Genomic DNA, 21,036 nt, shown 5'->3' on the forward strand with positions numbered 1-21,036 from the left:
ATTGTGTTGTACACTGAAGTAAATTAAGTAACTACTTATAAGAAGCAAACCAACACTATAAAAAAAAAGCATTCATTTCTAATTTCCTGGTCCAAAAATTATTTGTAAGGTTTTTATAATAAAAATTTAAAACATACACTAAAATAAAGAGAATAGTATAACTAACCTCCAAATAACCACTAGAATTCAGAATTTTCAAGTTTTCATTGTTTTAGCTTCATTCATCCCCCTTTTTACACAGACTAATTAAAACTTTAATTCCAAATCCCAGTTGTGTCATTCACCCATAGATGCTTTAGTATGCATCTCTAAAAATGTAGATATTTTGTTTCATAACCATAATGCTATCCTTAGCCCAATTACCATCAACTTAAAATTAAAAGCAATTCCTTGCTATCACCTAAACTTCCCCAATTGTTTTTAAAAGAGTAAGAACATCATCTAAAAGAAGGCCTCCCACTTAACCTTGTCACAGAGAGCAGTGCTTGGAACTGACTGAAGAGAAGGTAACGATTAACTTCAGGACCAGTCCTTTGGCTGTAGTAGCAAAGTCTACACTCGGTCACGAGCTCACAGCTGGCTACCCTCAGGACTGCTCTACGACTGGCCTGGAGTTCAGCTTTCTGGAGAGAGGCTGCCAGTTTCCAACCAGCTGATGGTTATTCAGAGGACTAGAGTGTGTGTGCATGCCCACCTAGGGACTGTCTTGAGGGCACAGATATCAGGGGTTTATAATGGAATGTGGAGGTCTGTGAATTTACATGGGAAAAATAAGGTACATCTTAAGCCTTTACTAGTCTCTACAGGAAATTGTACATTTCTTTCAACTATGCATATTGGCAGCAAACTATAGATGTATTGGCAGTATCTGTGTCTTTGTCACCAATTGATATGAAAATATTATAATATCACATTACAGTTGTTACAGATATCTTAAAATATTCATTATTATTTGGAACTATGTAAGTTATTTTCCCACCTCTAGATCTTGTTGTATATTATGTCAATAAAGAAGCACCTATATTACCAATTTGACTTTTTTTAAAACTATTTATATAACCATGTAATATGCTTGCTTTCCTTTATAATCCTACATATTTGTATTTTATGCATTTAAAAATAGTCCTCTGAGAAGAAGGCCATAGATTTTGCCAGATGACTAAAGGAATCTATGGCGCAAAAGGTAAAGAACCCCTAGGATTCAGGCAGTCTGTTTGAATGTATCCAGAATGCCTAATAGCTGGGATACTGTGATATTGAGACGAGAAAAGAGGATTAGCCATTGACTAACTCATCAATTTCTTGAACCCTAAACTTAGTAACCAGGAGTGAGAAATCAGGCCTTATAAAGGAGCCCTGGTAATTACAAGAGCCAAGTGAAGGCCCATCTCCAAAACTACATTTCTCCTAATGCTGCCTCATGAGTCACAAACTTTGGCCTGCTATCCCAAAAGAGTGCTCAACATACTTTAGAGAAGACGACTATAAAAATCGAAGTTATTATTAGAATTCCTCCCACCTCATGGCTGCAGTTCCTCCCACTGCCTTCCCAGCAACATATTGGCCATCTTGCAAGGCTGACTGTGTGGGGCGGACTATTGGAGGCAGCTCTCAGTTCACAGTTAGAAACTCCATGTGCTCTGCAGCCGTGATACAGACTCACCGTCACGCACAGAGTGAAGAGGAGGGTAAAGCCACTGGCCCAAACTTCCTTTTCTGGAAAATGGGAGCAATGCCACTTGCACCTACCTCACAGGGTTTTAAGTCAATCAGCGTGGTTTATATGCGAAATTCTGAGTGACACATTATCCTATCATGAAAAAGTTACCGAGCTTTGCTAAAGGCCGAAGATAAAAATAACCAGCTGTTGCTAGGATTACATAGACCCACATTCTTTACCTGCAGAACTCATCAATCTTGTGTGCTTCTCACTGGCTACTGACTATTAGCATTATGCAGTGAAGCCTGCAGCATATAATTGCCTCATTATGTGAGTGACCACAGTGACCATAACTTTATGTTTTCCAAACAAGAAAAAGATCTTTTATAGTTGTGTTTGCTTTCTACAGCCATAGCAATTTGTTAGCCCTTGAAAGTTCACATTCACATTTGGTATGGCTGTGACAGGAATTATGTTCATAACAATCATACATTAAAAACAGGCTGGCACCTATTCATATAAGCCCCAAACTGGAACTGACCCAAATGCCCATCAACAGTAAAATGAATTCAGTGAATTGTGGTATAGTCCTACAATGGTGTACTATATAGAAATGAAAATGAATGAACTATTGCTACTCGGAACAACCTGTATCAATCTCACAAACATAAGGTTGAGGGAAGGAAGCTGGACAGAAAAGAATATGTGCTGCATGATTTCATTTATATAAAGATCACAAAGACAAAATGAACTGGAGGCTTTAGAAGTCAGAGCAGTGGTTTCCTATGGATGAGAAGGTGTGCCTGGACGAGGTATTGAGGGGGGGGCTTCTGGAGTACTAGTAATATTCTGTTTCTCGACTTGGATACTGGTTACTCAGGGGTGTTCATTTTATAGGCATGTATTGAGCTATACAATTGCGGTACTTTTCTCAGAGTATGTTATACTTCTACAAACCTTAAAAAAAATGCCAGACATAAAAAAGACACCAAAATATTTTGTCATGCCAAGAAACCTGAAATTCTTAACTGGGATTTCTGATAACATGCAACCAACCCTGGTACCTCGTCCCTCATTGGATGATAATCCTTTTTATTGACATATTACTTCATCTTAAATGACAGCTATTATAGAACTAAACATGATCTGTTTTGGTGGCTTGTTAAAATGACCTTAAATAAAGGGAGGATGAAGACTGCCCTATAGCGAGCCTCCCTCCCTTCCCCCTCCAGGGGACAGGATGGTGGTGCAGATTTTGCACTGACAAAAGCTCCCAACCAAATAAGTGCAACAGAGGCTGAAATCTGCCCATGATCAGCTTCCGATGTGGTGCTTGAGTATTGGGCTAAGTGACCAGGAAGAAGGGGAATGTTTTTCGTAGTGAGGACATTTTTTTCCTAATTGGTTGGTCCAAAGACTGCACTCCTACTTCTGTCTTTCCCAGGGCCCTTCTGCTGCCTTTTCTCCACTTTTGAGGAGTACTGTCCCTCCTTCCTCCAGCTGCTGCCCCACCCCCACCATCTTTCTATAGGGAACGCCTTGGGAACGATGTTTCTTATATTTCTCCCTTCCCTTCCACTCCACACTCCAGGGCACAGTAGAACCGTAAGGCTTCATTAGGATAAGATGGGAGACATGCTTATGAGTCATTGAAGTCTAGTTCTCTCCCAATGCCTGGTGTCTAGGAGCAATCTAGTGAATATTTGTTCAATGAATGAACTGTAAATTCATAGTATTTCTTTTGACCCTTTTGCATTTTTGTCTTTCCTTATGTTGAAATGCTCTTTTATTGATCAGTGACCACTCTGAGAGTGGGTATCAGCATCAGACAGACCTCATGCTGGAATGCCACCCATTGCCTGTAAAGCCCTGGGCAAATTATTTACCTCCGATTTGTTTCCTCAACTGTAAAATGGGAATGACACTATTTTCCCTGTGAGGGGCTAGGGAGGTTTATATAGGCAAATGGTATATAGCTCCTATAGCTCCTAGAACAGTGTTTTTGCAAAGCATTGATTCATTCATTCACTCATTCATTCATTAGATAAACATTCCCTTGTTTGGTAAACTTTGATAAGCTTGGAATAGATACCAGTCACTGAGCTAACTGTGGTGATCCATAAAATAGGATTCCCATTCTCACTGTATGCAGGGATATATTTGTATTCAATAAATTAAAAAATGTTTTATGGGTATTATGAAAGAAACATATGCAGAGTTATCTATCTTTCCATCATTAAGCTGTCCAGCTATCCATTCTTCTATCTGTGTATGCCATAAAATGGTAATAAGTACTATTTGTGCTTGCAAATATTGTAATGAAAATGTTCAAAAATTAATTGTGGTGGACTTCCAGGAATAGCTGATTACAGCAGCTTGAGATTAGCCCTGCTCCATGGAAAAGTTAGAGAAGGGACAAGAGGTGGCTGAGGCAGCAATTCGGGAGTGTGGCTGACCTGGGAGAGCCTTCCACACCACATGTGGCAGCCCTGGTTGCAGAGGCCCAGGAACTAAGAGGCAGAAAGCTGAAGCCTGACGTGGAGGCTCAGAGCGACGGACCCTACAGGAGTGCACAGACAGATATGTAGGACTAGGAAGTAAGCAGGCCACGTTCCTTTGTTGCACTACCCTCACAGGCGCAGCCCTGTGTCTGGTGACTCACCCCACACCCCATGCACCTGAACCCCCTCACCCGCTCCCATTCCCCACCCCACCAGCCCCCAGTGCATGAACCTGGCCCACAACCCCACCCCAAGTACAGCCCAACCCACCTCTCCTGCACCCCTCCTGGGCACTATCTCCCTGTTCCCTGCAGGCTGTTATCAGCACATAAAGACTGTGGAAACCAACCTCCAGACCTAGGCTACCCCCGCAACCCCCCCACCCATAGTGTTGCACAGCTTCACGCTACCCTCCCTGAGCTCAGTGCATCCGTTTAAGGCACTCCCAGGCCCACACATGTGCATGGGCCCCCAATCACATCATTCAGCTCTGGAAACTGCACGTTACAGCAGTCCTAAAGCCGCACATGAGCACAGCCCTCAGCCTCACTTCCCAGCTCTGAGAAAGTGCCATCCTGCACAACCGGGTCACATCTTCCCCCAGTCCATGATGGTGTAACACTGACCTGCTGCCACAGCTCTACACATGCACACAAAGGTCCCCATGTCTTACGTCAGTGCACAACAGGATTACATCACCCAGGCCAGTGCACCCACACAGCTGCATCCTCCCTGGCCACTGGGTGCCCGTGTTCAGAAGCACCAATGTAACATTCCTTGTGCCCCTACCTGCCCTGAAACAAATCACCATAGTGAGTGTTCCACCCAATGCTCTGCTCCTTGCTATACAACCATCCCAGAAACACAAGGCTTTGGACTACTGAAAAAAATCAACCCCCAGAGTAAATCAATCAAGATAACTACATGTGATGAAGACAGCAGAAAATCACTAAGCATATCACAATGCAGACAGTTTTAGTCTTGCCTAATGACCAAATTAAAACACCTGAGGAGATACAGATGTTGGAACAACTAATCAAAGCTGTTCATACAACTCTACTTAAAAAAATAGCAGGATAGTAAATGACATAAAGGAGATCAAGAAGACAGTAGAAGAGCATAAAGAGGAATTTGAAAGAATAAATAGAAAAATAGCAGGTATCACAGAGATCAAAGACTCTGTTGATCAAATAACAAACATACCAGAAGCACACAACACCAGATTGGAAGAGACAGAAGAAAGAAAAAGTGATGTAGAGGACAAGATAATTGATTTTGAAGACTCAAAATAGTAAATGGCAAAAAAGATGGGAAAAATTGAATGGGAACTCAGGGAAATGATAGTCAAAGTAAAGCACACAAATATAGGAACCACTGGTGTTCCAGAAGGAAAAGAGAGGAGTGAGAGCTAAGGAGAGTAGCTGAGGATATAATGGGGAAAAATCTTCCCAAACCCCATAAAGGACATAAATATACAAGTCAAAGAAGCCCAACGAACTCCAAACAGAATAAATTCAAATAAGCCTTCCCAGTGACACATACAAATCAGTCTGTCAACATTCAACATTCAATCAATGTTGAAGAGAAGCAGAAAATCCTGAAATTGGCAAGAGAAAAGCAATCTACTACATGCAAGGGAAACCAAGTAACACTGAGTTCAGAATACTCAACTAGCACCCTGGAGGCAAGAAGGCAGTGGTATGATATATTCAAAATCCTGAAAGAGAAAGACTTCCAGTCAAGAAATCTGTACCCAGCCAAATTCTCCTTCATAACTAAGGGAGAGATGAAAGTTTTCAGACAAAGAAGTTCTGAAAGAATTTTTCAACAAGAGACTGGCCCTATAAGAAATACTAAACGGAGTTCTGCTGACTGAAAAAACAAAGACAGGAGAGGGAGGGCTGGAGGAGGGCACAGAATTGAAGAGCTCCACTAAGGGTAATTTAAAGAATACAAAGAGAAAGAGGGAAAAGGATATATATATATCTGACAAATAAAATTTAAAAGATAAGATCGTGGAATCAAGAACACCTTTTCAGTAATAGCTTTGAATGTTAACAGATTAAATTTCCAATTAAAAGATACAGATTGGCAGAATCGATTAAGAAACATAATCTAGCTATATGCTACTTACAAGAGACTCATCTAAGACACAAGATTACAAATAGCTTGAAAGTGAAAGGATGGAAAAAGATTTTCCACACAAGTTGTAACCAGAAGAAAGCAGGAGTAGCTATCCTAATATCAGACAAAATAGACTTTAAATGTAAAGACATCATAAGAGACAAAGAAAGACACTATATACCAACTAAAGGGTCAACTCACCAAGAAGATATAACAATCATAAATGTTTATGCTCCCAATCAAGGAGCTCCAAAGTACATGAGACAGATGTTGGTAAAACTGGGAACAATATATGTTTGAACAATAATAGTAGGAGACTTCAGTACACCACTCTCCTCTATAGATAGAACAACGAGACAGAAGATCAACAAGGAAATAGTTCTTCTCTAGTGCTCAGGGAATATTCTCCAGGATAGATCATATGCTGGGGCACAAAACAGGTCTTCATAAATTTAAAAATATTGAAATTATTCAAAGCACTTTCTCTGATCACAATGGGATGAAGCTGGATCTCAATAACCAGCGAAGAATGAGAACATTCACAAATATATGGAGATTAAATAACACTCTCTTAACAACCAGTGGGTCAAAGAAGAAATGGCTACAAAAATCAGTAGCTATCTGGAAAATACAACTTATCAGAACATATGGGATGTGGCAAAGGCTGTGCCGAGAGGGAAATTTATTATCCTAAATACCTCTATTAAAAAGCAAGAAAGTAAAAATTGAGGACTTAACAGCACACCTGGAGGAATGTGAGAAAGAACAGCATACTAACCCCAAAGCAAATAGAAGAGAAATAACAAAGATTAAAGCAGAGATAAATGAATGGGAGAACAAAAGGACAACAGAAAGAATCAATAAAACAAAAAGCTGGTTCTTTGAGAAAATCAATAAAGTTGATGGGCCACTAGCAAGACTGACAAAAAAAGAGAAAAGATGCAAATAAACAAAATCAGAAATGAGAAGGCGTGCATTACCACAGACCCTGATGAAATAAAATAAATTATCAGAGGATACTATGAACAACTATATGCAAAGAAACTAGACAATTTAGATGAAATGGACAAATTCCTGGAGACTCACAAAGAAGCTACACTGAAACAGGAAGAAATAGAAGATCTCAAGAAAATAATCAGAAGTAAAGAGATTCAATCAGTCATCAAAATTCTTCCTACGGAGAAAAGCCCAGGGACAGATGGCTTCACAGGGGAATTTTATAAAAAATTCCATAAAGAAGTAACACCAATCCTGCTCAAACTTCCAAAAAATTGAGGAAAAAGGAACTCTACTTAACCCATTGTATGAAGCTAATATTTTAATACCCAAACTGGGTAAAGATGCTATAAGAAAGGAAAACTACAGGCCAATTTCACTAATGAACATAGATGCAAAAATTCTCAATAAATTATTAGCAAATCGAATCCAACAACACATTAAAAGAATTATACACCATGACCCAGTGGGGTGTATACCAGGAATGCAAGGGTGGTTCAATGCAAAAAGGTCAATTAATATAATATAGCACATTAACAAATCAAAAGGGAAAAATCACATGATCATCTCGATTGATGCTGAAAAAGCATTCAACAAAATTCAGCACCCTTTTCTGATAAAAACACTCCAAAACATAGGAATCAAAGGTAACTCCCTCAATATGATAAAGGGAATATGTGAAAAACTGATAGCCAGCATAGTACTCAATGGAGAGAGACTGAAAGCTTCCCCCCAAGATCAGGTACAAGACAAGGATGCCCACTGTCATCACTATTATTCAATATTGTGCTAGAAGTTCTAGCTAGAGCAATCAGGCAGGACAAGAAATAAAAGCATCAAAGTTGGAAAGGAAGAAGTAAAACTCTCATTATTTGCAGATGATATGATAGATCAGGATCAGAAGATCCTGAGAAATCTACAGCAAAGTTATTTGAGCTAATAAACAAATTCAGCAAGATGGTGGGATTTAAAATTATTGTGCAAAAATCAGTAACATTTCTATACACAAGCAATGACCTAGGTAAGGAGTCAGTTAAGGAAAAAATTCTAATCAAAATAGCAACTGAAACAATCAAGTACTTAGGAATGAACTTAACTAGGGATATAAAGGATTGTACACAGAAAACCACATAACATTGCTAAAAGGAATCAGAGGAGATCTAAACAGGTGGAAAGACATTCTCTGCTCATGGATAGGAAGGCTAAATATAGTTAAGATGTAGATGATGTCTGTAGATCAATTCTCCCCAATTGATCTACAGATTCAACACAGTACTGATCAAAATTCCAACAGCATACTTTGAAAATTTGGAAGCGCTAACTACCAAATTCATCTGGAAGGAAAAGAGACCCTGAATAGCTAAGAGCATCCTAAGAAACAAGAATGAAGTGGGAAGATTGACACTCCCTGACTTTAAAACCTATTATAAAGCCACAGTGGTTAAAACAGCGTGGTAGTGGCACAAAGACAGAAGCATCGACCAGTGGAATTGAATTGAAAGTGCAGAAATAGACCACCAAATCTATGATCAACTGATTTTTGACAAGGCTCACAAATCCTCTGAACTGGGGCAAAATAGTCTTTCCAATAATTGGGCATGGAAGAACTGGATATCAATAGCCAAGAGAATGAAAGAGGACCTATATCTTACACCCTACACAAAAATTAACTCAAAGTGAATCACACAGCTAAATATAAGAACTAGCACCGTTAAGCTTCTAGAAGAAAATGTAGGGAAACATCTTCAAGACCTAGTAATAGGAGGTAGCTTCCTAAACTTTACCCCCAAAGCACTAGCAACAAAAGAAAAAATAAATGGGAACTCCTCAAAATCAAATGCTTCTGCAACTCAAAAGACTTCATCAAAAAGGTGAAGAGGCAGCCAACTCAATGGGAGAAAATATTTGGAAATCACCTTTCAGACAAAGGTTGGATTTCCTATATATACAATGAAATCACACAACTCAACAAGAACAAACAATCCAATTATAAGATGGGCTAAAGATATGACAAGGCATTTTTCTGATGAGCAAATAGAGATGGCTCAAAAGCACATGAGATGCTCATTTTCACTGGCTGTTAGGGAAATGCAGATCAAGACTACAGTGAGATACCACCTCACACCTATAAGAATGGCTGCTACTAAACGAACAGGAAACTATAAATGTTGGAGAGGATGTGGAGAAACTGGGACACTTATGCACTGCTGGTGGGAATGGATAATGTTGCAGCCACTATGGAAGACTGTTTGGCGGTTCCTTAGAAAAACTATTGAGTTGCCTTATGATCCAGCAATAGCACTACTTGGTATATACCCAGAAGAGCTGAAAGCAATGACACAAACAGACATTTGCACACCGATGTTCATAGCAGCATTATTCACAGTTGCCAAAAGATGGAAACAAACCAAATGCCCATCAATAGATGAGTGGATCAACAAATGTGGTATATACATAAGATGGAATATTATGCAGCAGTAAGACAAAATGACATCCTGAAGTACACGACAAGATGGGTGATCCTTGAAGACATAATGCTGAGCAAAATAAGCCTGACACAAAAGGATGAATACTCTGTGATTCCACTGTTATGACCATGGTAAAGGTAAAATCAGAGGCTTATAACAAAGAATATAGGTGACCTAGAGATACACAGAAGTTAGAGATGGGTGAACAGTGAGCTAATGAGGTTAAACTTAAGTGTAAGGGAATAGATAGAAGTGAAGGTGGTTCACCACATTAAAGGTGAACAGAAGGACAAATACTGTATGATTCCACTTTTGTGACCAGCATAAAAGTATAATCAGAGGCTTATAATACAGAACATGGGAGCCTTAGAGATACGTAGAAGCTAGAGATGAGTGAACCATTAGTTAATGAGATTGAGCTCCAATGTAAGGGGATAGATAGGAACAAATGTGATTCTCTAGTGGGTCTAGAAGTAATATTACCATATTGAAGATGAACAAGATTGAAATGGGGTGTATAGATCTACGTGTCCCACTCACTCACACTAGAAATATGAATGAGTTCTTGTAAGAATTACTCAAAATATGATTCTTGTATAAAGAGTGTTTAAGTTCAGGGTACAGGGGAAAACTGCTATTGCATGCTATGAGCTATATTCAAAAGGAAACCATCAGCACTATCACAACAACAGCAGAGGTAAATAATGGGGTAAGGAACAAGAGTTAAGAGGAGGTTTCGATTTCCTGTTTGGTGAGGGCATATTTATTGGTTTTCTGTCTCTTGGGAACAATGAAATTATCTAAAATTGAGAATGTTGATGGACTGTGGACTTTGGGCCCTCTGCATGATGCCCGATGAAAGCAGGTGGCTGAAGGATGCACTGACAGAGAAGTAGATTGGCAAATGATGGTATATACTTATGAACGAAGGTTGTGCTGCTACAAAAAGGAATAATGCCATGAGGCATGCAACGATGTGAATGAACATGTGGGACATTTGGTGGGACAAAATAAGCCAGAAACAAAAAAAGCAACAATGGTGTTATGGTCACCTTTAGAAAATGCTTATAAGAAAACAGGGGCCAGATTGTAAGCTTTTAGAGCAGACACATTAAGTCTGGAGTGGTGATTATTATTTCTGGAATTTGAGAGGCTGTTTTATATATATAACCTGATATTTAGAGATAAGAACAAAGCCAAACAGGTTGGGGTTAAAGTAATTCAGAACATGGAGGTAAGGAAGACAGTGTCTATATTTTAGAACCACACATATTCTTTGAGACCAATGGAAAAACGTTTTATTTGATCTGGAACTGAAATTTTCTGTAGTACATAATCTAATTCAACCTATCTGTATAGCTCATTTGAACAACTGAAACACAGGAAGCACAAAATAAGAAAGAGGCTCTTTAATCCTGTATAAATTATTGGAATGCCTGGAAACTTCCTACAGTATATTAAGCAGATAATCAAAAAGTATTGGCAAAGTCCCCTGAGGGAGGGAAGAAAGACTATGGAACTATTAAACCTTACCATCAGGGAACCCCTGATATGGTGTCAAACTGTAGGGATACCCAAATCAATAGGCCATGCCCTTGATCATGAGGCTTACTCTTGTGAAGTTTATGTAGGTAGCGGAGAAGCTTAGACCACCTATAGGCATGCCTAAGAGTTACTTCTCGAGGACCTCTGTTGTTGCTCAGATGTGGCCTCAATCTCTCTAAGCCCAACTCTGCAAGTGAAATCATTGCCTTCCCCCCTATGTTGGACATGACATCCAGGGGTGAAAGTCTCCCTGGCGATGTGGGAGTGGACTCCCAGGGATGAATCCAAGGCCTGGCACTGTGACATCAACAATTCCATCCTGACCAAAAGGGAGAAAAGGACTGTAATTAATAAAGTATCAGTAGCAGAGAATTCAAGTAGTGTCGAGAGGCTACTCTGGAGGTTGCTCTTATGCAAGCTTCAGGTAGACTTTGCTACCTGTCATAACCTGCCAACCCCCAACCAGGACCATTCCAGCAATCCTAAAGAACACCTAGGGCAATATATAAGATTCCACAAAGATTCCAGGTGCTAGAGTAACTTTTCAGAATCTTACAACCTCCAGGAGGGTCCCTGGTCCAGATAAGTCCTGAAACTTAGCCCAGTCTCTCCAGAACATCAGATAGTTCCATCTCCCTACCCCATATTAGTGCCAGACCCTTCCAATATAAAAAATTTAGAATTGCCATAGCACAACCCCAAAGAGAGGTATGGAAAGATCAAACGTGATAGTGGAATTACACTTAGAAGACAGGACTTAACAAATGAATATGAATGCTGAATCATTAAGTTGATATTTCTTTTAGTCTCCAGTATTTTAGAGCAGGTAGAAGTACAAACCTGAAATTGTGAAATTGTAACCCATGCCAGTCTGAAATATGTTCTACAACTAATTGTGGTGCTGTGCTTTGTAATTTATAGCTTTTTTGTATATATGTTATTGTTCACAAAAAAAAGGAGGGAAAAAACATCAATTGTGATGATGAAAAAGTATTTAAGCCCTCTAGCCTCCTATATTGTGGAGCAGCTAGAAGGAAAAATATGAGAGGATCATGTGGTAGCCTATGACAAACTCTGGACTCTATCCTGTAACCACTTTTGAAGAGTGCTTTGAAAACTATTGCTTTTTTATTTCTTTACTTTGTATATATGTTATACTACACAATAAAAAAACATTAAAAAAAAACAGGTGAAATTTATTTTTTTCCATTTTCCTTGTCCTTTGTGAAATTTCTTTTTAATGATCTTATTTAATCTAATATATCCAAAATACTATTATTTCAGCATGTAATCAACACGAAAGTTATTAATGAGCTATTTTACATTCTGTTTTTGTATTGAGTTTTCAGATTCCAGTGTGTATTTGACACTTATAGCACTCTCAATTCAGACCAGCCATATTTCAAGTGCCCAGTAGCCGCCTGTCACTTGTGCCTGCTTACTGAAAAATTCAGGGCTAGACAGAATTTTTGAGCTCCTGCATTATTTAGCATTCTCAGAAAATAAGGATTTGACTAAGAATCAAAGTGACATTGTTTTTTCCCACTTGAAATGGAGACTTCTTATGGAGCAGTTAGGCCATTGGTACTTCTACCAAGAGGTCTTTGCAAATGCTCTTTTCTACTCCCACTTCTGCCTTGGAAGAATAGTCTGGAATAAGGTTGAACAGGGCCTTGAAGATCTCCATTGACAGTTTTGGCCACACCTTGAGGGGCCTACAGATTTTTTGACTCTTCCTCTTGGAGTTCAGAATACAATTCTAAAATAGATCATACCCCCTTGATGGTAGGTTGAAATGTGTGCCCCAATAAAAGACCTGCTCATAATCTTAATCTGAGTTCCTGGGACATGAACTCATGTTAAATAGGGCCTTTTGCTGGTGTTATTTTCAGTTATGGTGAGGTCAACTCAATCAGGGTGGGCATCTATCTACATTATGCAACATCTTATAAAGAGAAGTCAGAGAGAGCAACATGGAGGAGCAAGAAGCCCAACTCAGTGGAAACTAGAAGAGCAGAAAAAGGTGAGAGAAATTCCCAGTTGATGGGAAGGAGGAAGCCAAGGCATACCTAGGATTGCAGCAAGCCAGCACCAGAATGCTACAGACTTTGGGGAGAAAGCACGGTCTCACTGGCACTTTGATTTTGGACTTCTAAAATCCTGAAACTATGTATAGTATCACCCGAAACTGAGAGACAGGAAATGCCTATGATATAATAAATTCCTGTTGTTAAGCTAATTTACATATGGTAATTGTCATAGCAGCTTGGCAAACTAAGACACCCTTCCAGCACCTGAAAGGTTCGCAAACACACCAGCCCTTCAACAAATGGGAAGGAGAGGGGCATGTTTTTCCATTAGAAGTCTGCTCACATGCCACAACAGTAAAGCGGTTATGTCTAAGACCGTTCAATTTGGAATCTGTTTGAAATGAGACCAAGAAGAAATAAATAAAATTGCATAAGCTCATGGCAGTCAAAAATTGTATAAGACAAGAATTAACAATGCTTGCAACAAATCAGAGTATATGAAATAATTACCTTTCTCCCCAGTCTTTTCTGGAATAATGTGTCCACATGCAGGGAACTCCTGCTTTGGGTGGGAGGGTGGCCAGAAACTTCTTTCAGATCACCTCCAAGGCTATTATTCTCTAGTTCTTGAAGTTATTATGTAGGGAAAATTTTTATAATAAGATTCTTTTAAAACTTAAATCTAGCATTTTAAAAAACTCTTTTTTTCCATCAAATTTTTACTGAGTAATAACTATCTGCTAGATGCTCTCTCTATTTTCATGTTAAAGAGCTAGAAAGCCAGATTCTTTAGTCTCTAGGTAATGTGATCATAGTTAGGACTCTCTTGAGACTTACTCCAATAAGTTCTAAAGAACACAACAGGGAAACAAAAAAATGTGACCTGGAAATGAATATTGCATCCAATTTAGATTCTATCCATGCTCCTCAGCCAGGCGCTTCATTACTACATGTTTTCTCACTCACCTTGGGGATGGTCCAGGCCCTCAAAAGATTGGGAGTTTAGGCAAAACTAAGCCTGGAAAGTGTATGTGGCTTTGAATGATGTGAGGATCGATTCATAAGCTCAGTTTTTCTTGCTCAGTGATTTGGGTGGGACTCAGGCTGGCCATAGGGAGCTGACCAATAGCACAGAATCCCACATCACCAGACTCTGTCCCCACCCTCCATCCTTCCCACTCCCAACACTTCAACAACTCAAAAGCAGCAGAGAATTAAGCCCTGCCGTGTTTATCTCAGGTTAAAGAGAAAAAGTATGTAGCTGCAATGTATGATTCTCTGCCTGAATGAAACCAAGTGTCTTCCAAGAAACAACACTTGAGGGATTTTTGTTTTGTTTTGTTTTAATGAAGGCATTAAACTGACCTTCTTTTGAAATGAGCTAGACAGGGTAAACAAGGAGAAATCTTGTTTTCCCTTCACCCTGGAAAAATAACATTTCTCCCTTTCCAGTTTAGTACAGTTGAGTGACTTGGAAAGGAATCTATTTTCTCTGGAAAGATTTATTTGCCCTACAGTTGTGTTTTTGTGTGTATGTGTGTGTGTGTTGGCAAAAGGCAACAGGATTTACAGAACAAGGGTCGTCTTGTTAGCTGTTTAAAGGGGTGCAGAAGTTAACTAGGGAATTTAGAGTTAGGGAAGCCTTTGGGGCAGCCTTCTTTATGTGCTGACTCAGGTGCTAGGAAAGGGGGTGGTCAGCTCTCCAGGCAGATAGAAACACTCTATTTCACCTTTCTGAATACAATTTCAAGATGTGACAATGAGGGTCTGTTAGGAAGCATCTGCATTTCTGTTTTTCAAATAGAACATTGTTTCCAAAGAAGTTAAACAATTTTGGAGTAAAGCCATGTAGAAAACCTAAAAGTAGAACTTTCTTCCTTCCGCATAATTAGATTTTGTTTCCCACCTGGGGACACCTGTTCCAGAATCTAGCAAAGAACTACACATAAACTCCTTTCTGGCTGAAGTAGAGAGAAGGCATAGGAGATATTAGATATCTCTATCTTCCTGGCTCCTTTCCTACTCAGCTTCACAAAGGACTGGCATCACATTGGAAATTTTAGAGCAAATATTTACTACTTCATAGAGAATGTTTCTCACTACGTTTAATTTTCTCACATTGTGCACCAGACATTAATATAATGTAAAATAAAATTGTATATATTGAGATATTTTTTGCAAACAAAGAAAGCTACTTCTTGTCTGTTCTAAAAAAATGGAAATGTATATCCTGACACCAGAAATATATCTTAATCCGGAGATTCTTTTCTCCAGATTTTTTTGTTTCCAAGTCCCTACTTACTGAGCTCAACTGATAGCTCAGCTGGATTCTGTACAAGCGACTTTTCACTCAGCTGGTCTTCGCCTTGCCAGGTGTGGCTTGCCAATGTAAAGGAAAGAAAAGGTGTTTTTCCCTTTAGCACAAGCACTCAAAATTTCACCACATTTTCCATAGTCCAGTGTCTGTTTTCAAGGAAGTACAGGCTGGCAGAAAACAGTACAGTCTGAGATTTCTCCTCTGTAGATGTTGGCTCCGAGCCTCTTAGTCCATTTAATTAAAAAAAAAGTCCACATAATTAAATGAGTGGAAAATATAATTTTTCTTTGATGGCAAATGATTTCCATGAGAAGAAACTGATTTCACAGCATTTTGGACCCTCCTCCAGGCACCCCCTTGCCTGCTCTCCCTGACCACCCCCATGGCATGCATTCCTAGGCCTGGCAGAATTTGTAGGCTGAAAGTCTTTCTGCTTTGTGAATGTATGTCTCCTGGGCCATTATTAACTTTTACAAATACATTTATTTCGTGTGCCAAAGAAATGTCCATGTATCAGGCAAAATTGAATTTCCCTAATTCCTATTACTTCATTATCCCAATAGTAGGGATGAATTCAAGATAAATGGATTTAACAGTTGCTTTAAAGTTATCTAACAGAGCAGCTCTGGGAGCATCAGCACACACCTCTGGAAAAAATTGCAAAAGTTTTCCAGGTCAGGGTCCAGGCTTTTCTAATCAGTCTATTTTCCAAACAACTACCTGATGCTTGGAGTTAAATCTTTGTTTAAAATGCTGATCATGATGCAAAAGAAATACAGAAGAGAAAAATGGCAGCTTGCTGCACCTTGACAATGTATAAAACAGGGGTTATCACTTAGTAGACACAAACCTAATTTTCAGACTCCAAGTTTTCCTTAGTAGGCCTTCCGGCTGAGTGAAACTTCCCGGGTCTTTCTTCGCCATGATCCCTTGTCTGATTCATTTCCAGTGGCACCCCCTCAGTGCTGTCTCTCCTTTTACCAGCACTTTCCTTCCCACCCACTGCTGTGCTGAGCACCATCCCAGCTGACCGCCTTTCTTGCCTCTCCTCTTGTTTCTTCACCTTGAGCTAGTGTCCTCAAGAGTTGGGAAAATTTAAAAACAGCTTCCTCACCTAGGAGCAGACCATCCTTGGAGGGTGGAATAAATCCTGCAGTCTGGGTTTCTGAAAGTAAAACAAGAGACAATGTCTCTGATTTCATGAGGAAAATTAAGAAGAGATGTTAGAACTTGTCTCCTAATTGCTAAGGTTGGTAATTCACAGAGATGCTTTACTCCCTGCAGTTGTGGCCCTGGTTGATGGAAAAAAATATTTACATGATACTCAATTTGAAATATTTTTTACTTGGTTGCGTTGCTGTGATATAAACCCTTCTGTTTATCTAAGTCTTCAGTAAATGATATAAAGTACATATAAAACATAACAAAGTATTTATAAATACTTGTACAAATACAAATACATATTTGTATGTGTGTGTGTGGATGGGTAGGTGGGTATGTATTTGTGTGTGAATGTGTGAAAATCAAGGGAAGGAGCTGGGTTTTCTGTATCCAGATCAACATAATAGAGAAAGTCCATAGTGGACAGTTAGATTATGCCTATGTTGATACACAGATTCAGTATTTCAATGGAACTTAAGCAGCAATATCAAAAAAGGCACACCTTCCTTATCCATCCAGAATCCGGAGAGGTAGGAGGGATAAAAGAGTCTCAGAACCTAGGATGGGGAGTGAGGCAGATTCATTTGAGACTCCAAAGTGTAAACAAGAAATTAGGATCTAAGGATGATTTTGATTACTGAGTCATTATATAAACATTCCTTTTTGTTTTCTGGTATACTGGAGTAGACAGAGGGAAATACCTGAAACCTCTAAATTGTAATCAGCTGCCTTGATTTCTGATACTAATTGTATGGCCTTTAGCTTCTCCCCCTATGATTGTAAAAACCTGTGACTAACCTTCATTTGTACCCATTTATCCAGTTTTTCAACTTTAGAGTCTTGTAATCACTAAAGACAGCCCCTAATGTTTATTAGTGAAGGGTCTTGGGTCAGTCTATGACCAACCCACCCCATGGCCAAATTTTTTTGATAATCGAGACTGGATCTACCAAAGTGGGCCCCACCTAACATGCGCAGTAGCTTAGATTTTAACCTACAAGTCACCTATAGCCCATTATAATACTAAAGTCATGCCCATCATCATATTAAGACTGCCATTTTCTTACATGCATTCTGTAACTAAGCATATATAATCAATCTGCACATGTATTACTAAGCGTTCCATATTTTTTTAGAAAGAAAAGAAATTAAAAAATAATAATTTTTAATTATTTGCTTCAAAAATTTGCGTGTCATCCTTGTGCAGGGGCCATGCTAATCTTCTCTGTATCGTTCCAATTTTAGTATATGTGCTGCCGAAGCGAGCACATGCTTAGTAATTAGAGCACCTCTAATTACATCATCTGGGCCCACTGTGTTCATTATTCTAAACCCTACCCATCTTTTTTTCTAATAAAGCTATCAGAATTGCTGCAGTTCAGGGAGACAGATTTTGGGCCGATAGGTCATCTGCTCTCCAGCTGTGCACGTAGTAATAAACTATTTCTCTCTTTGAAACTCCAGTGTCTCAGGAATTGGTCATTTGAGCACATCGGGCAAAAAGAATCCATTGCCTTTGTCTGATAACAAAAGGATAGATTTTTTTTTTTCCTTTATATTTTGGTTAAGATGTTTAGCAAAATTGGGGAAGGTGACTGGACAACCATTTATCTGACTCGGTTTTGGTCTAGTATTATTACCTGGGAAAAGAGGCCAAACCAAAAGAAATTTTAAACTTGCATCCAGCACTTTGACTCTGTTGAAAGAGATTCTGGACTTCTTTCACAAAAACTTATCGATGAGGACATATGGAATAATCTAAAAATCTTAATTTCATGAATCCAAATTTAACAAGTGCCATAGAACATAGGATCCCAGCCTCTGGAACCAATCTCTGGACTTGAGTCCACTTATTAGCTAGTAAACTTTATGAAAGTTCCTTAACTTCTTTGTGCTGCCATTTCCTTTTCTGTAAGAGGAGATATGCATAGGTCTTGTCTCATAGGTTATTGAGCAGATTAAGTGTGTTAATGAGCTTTGAACATTAGAATAGCACTGGCACATTCAGAGTCTGAATTATTATTATCCTGTCCTACCACAGGAAGCTTTGAAGGGGACTGTATGCTAGGAAATTTGCCTACATTGTTTCAATTTATTATATTATATTTATTATATATATGTTATTTCAATTTTTATAACAATGATGTTATTATTAACTTACTTTCTCAGTTGATGACCTGAGACCAAGGAAGATAAATAAATTGCCCAAGGTCACATCACTGGTTGGTAGCAGATGCCTTTATGGCTCGTTGTTATGTAAATTAATACAAGAATCATAATTATCGATTATACTTCATTCAAGGATTAGTGCTACATCTTCTATAGTATTACAGCTCATCTCTGAGCAGAAAGTACACAGGATAAGTATTGGGGTTGAGTTAGTGTGTCTGAAGTCTTTTTTTTCTCAATTTCTGCTCTATTACTTGCTTGCATCTTAAAAACAACATGAACAGTGGATTTAGAAAAAAAATGCAGAATTGTTTTTCTTGAAATGTATACCCAGTATGCCATCTTCATTCATTTAGATTTTAAGCACATTTTAGCAGCAGCTTTTCAGCATTTTACTTGTGTATGGGGTGGGGTGAGTGGGGACAGATTGGGGAGGTACAAGAGAATCCTTCTTTGTTGTGTACCTCCCATTGTCACCACCATGCAAGATATCTGACACAAGTCATCCCTTTCGATCCTCACAATCATCTTCTGAGGATGGTACTGTCATCCTCTTTTTAGAGATAAGGAAACTGAGGCACAGAGAGACTAGGTAACTTATTCATATTCTCACAGGTAAGATTGGCAACAGGCTTCAGACCTAGGACTGCTTCACTCCAAAACCCATGTTCCTGATTGGTAATTTGCTACCGTTGGTTGAAGGTGAACTGAGATGAAATTCAATTCCAAGCCAGGGTGAAATTAATTGTATTATGAGATACTAATCATTCATTTACACATGAGTAAGAAAGAGGCAGAAGATCTGGTACTTCCAAGTAATTGTCATGCAGGCAGCAGAACCCAAAGAGCCCAAACAGCTGTGAGTGGCCTGAATTAAGTTCAGATTATTTCTTATGGATTCACTCAACACTGACACTATTCATAAAAGTGTGCAGGCCCTAATCACCTAAACTAATGGTTCTCTGACTTTTCAAGTGTCAAATAAATGGCATGTTTTGTTCTCGTGCATGATACACTCCCAAGGGCAAACATAGGGTATCATAAATTTGCTTAACTTCCATTCCTTTCTCTTCCGCTTAAGAACAACTATCAAAATGCAAGTGAATACCTTTGTGGTTATTAAACACATTGAATCCATACTCATTGATATAAAATAATACATCATCTGTTAACTTCTATACTTCCAACATTATTTGTAATTAACTAAATTTAAGATACCAAAGAGTTGTTGTTGAAAAGTTTAAAATCTATATGAAGCAGGCATTCTAGGTGTACATTTTAGTGCATTTCCAAAATCTCAATTCTTTTGCATTTTCCTCTCTTTTGCACCCTTTTCTTTTGTTTGTGACTTTCCTTTCCTTCTATTTCCATCAATAGAACTGTATTACCTCCCGTTGTCCAGGCTGGGTATCTCAGAGCTATTTAAATGCCTTCGCTTACACTTGGTGATTTATCTCATATCTGTCCCTTTTTCTCCATTCTAAGTTCAGATAGTCATTATCTTACTTCTGTACTGCTGCCTGTTAACTTGTTTCCCTGACTCTTTCCTCTTTCCCCTATAATCTTTTCATTTCATTGTTGTCAGATAAATCTGCCCAAATGCAGTTTGTATCCTAACATTTTATTACAAAAAAACCCTTAAATCGCTATCCAGGCTCAATGCAAACATTCACTGCAGCTTCTGAGGTTCTTTGCCACAAGATCCTAATAAGCTTTCACATTTTCTATTTTACATACCCTCTGTCCCAGCCAAAGTAAAATGCAACATTGTTGCCTGTTGTTTCCCTTTGCTCATCTATTCCTCATCCTTATTTATTAAAATTCTATCTATCCTTTGAGGTCCTTTCCATCTCTCTCCAAAAAATCTCCCCTGATTCAATCAAATGAAATCATTCTTCCTTTTAACTCATCTACCATCAAATGGACAGAAATTGTTGCATTTCAAATTTTCATTATTATCTCTTGTTCTCTTGTCTCTTACCCCTGCCCTACCCTACTATGGACACATACACGCACTCATGCAAACACGCTAAATTATAATTCCCTTGGTAGTCAATACATCTTA

The 21,036-nt window shown here is 38.8% G+C and overlaps 2 long non-coding RNA genes and 1 other non-coding gene across 11 annotated transcripts in view; 1 reads left to right on the top strand and 2 right to left on the bottom strand.

Moving 5' to 3' along the window:
• Positions 1-21,036, bottom strand: part of LOC143681348 (uncharacterized) — a 56,568-nt gene that overhangs the window by 27,261 nt on the left and 8,271 nt on the right. For 3 of the 4 annotated variants that reach the window (XR_013174547.1, XR_013174548.1, XR_013174549.1), the window contains exon 2: positions 16,756-16,806. This is a non-coding gene — a long non-coding RNA (uncharacterized LOC143681348). Of the gene's footprint in view, positions 1-16,491; positions 16,807-21,036 lie in introns of all 4 variants that reach the window. The other variant, XR_013174546.1, reaches the window with a different exon arrangement.
• The window catches only part of LOC143681349 (uncharacterized), a 173,006-nt gene that overhangs the window by 7,659 nt on the left and 144,311 nt on the right, over positions 1-21,036 (top strand). The gene's annotated exons all lie outside the window — the stretch shown is intronic.
• LOC143681784 (U6 spliceosomal RNA) lies at positions 17,960-18,071 on the bottom strand. The gene has a single exon (XR_013174844.1). It is a non-coding gene; the product is annotated as a U6 spliceosomal RNA (small nuclear RNA).

This window comes from Tamandua tetradactyla, chromosome 4 (genome assembly GCF_023851605.1).
Source record: "Tamandua tetradactyla isolate mTamTet1 chromosome 4, mTamTet1.pri, whole genome shotgun sequence".
Taxonomy (NCBI): domain Eukaryota; kingdom Metazoa; phylum Chordata; class Mammalia; order Pilosa; family Myrmecophagidae; genus Tamandua; species Tamandua tetradactyla.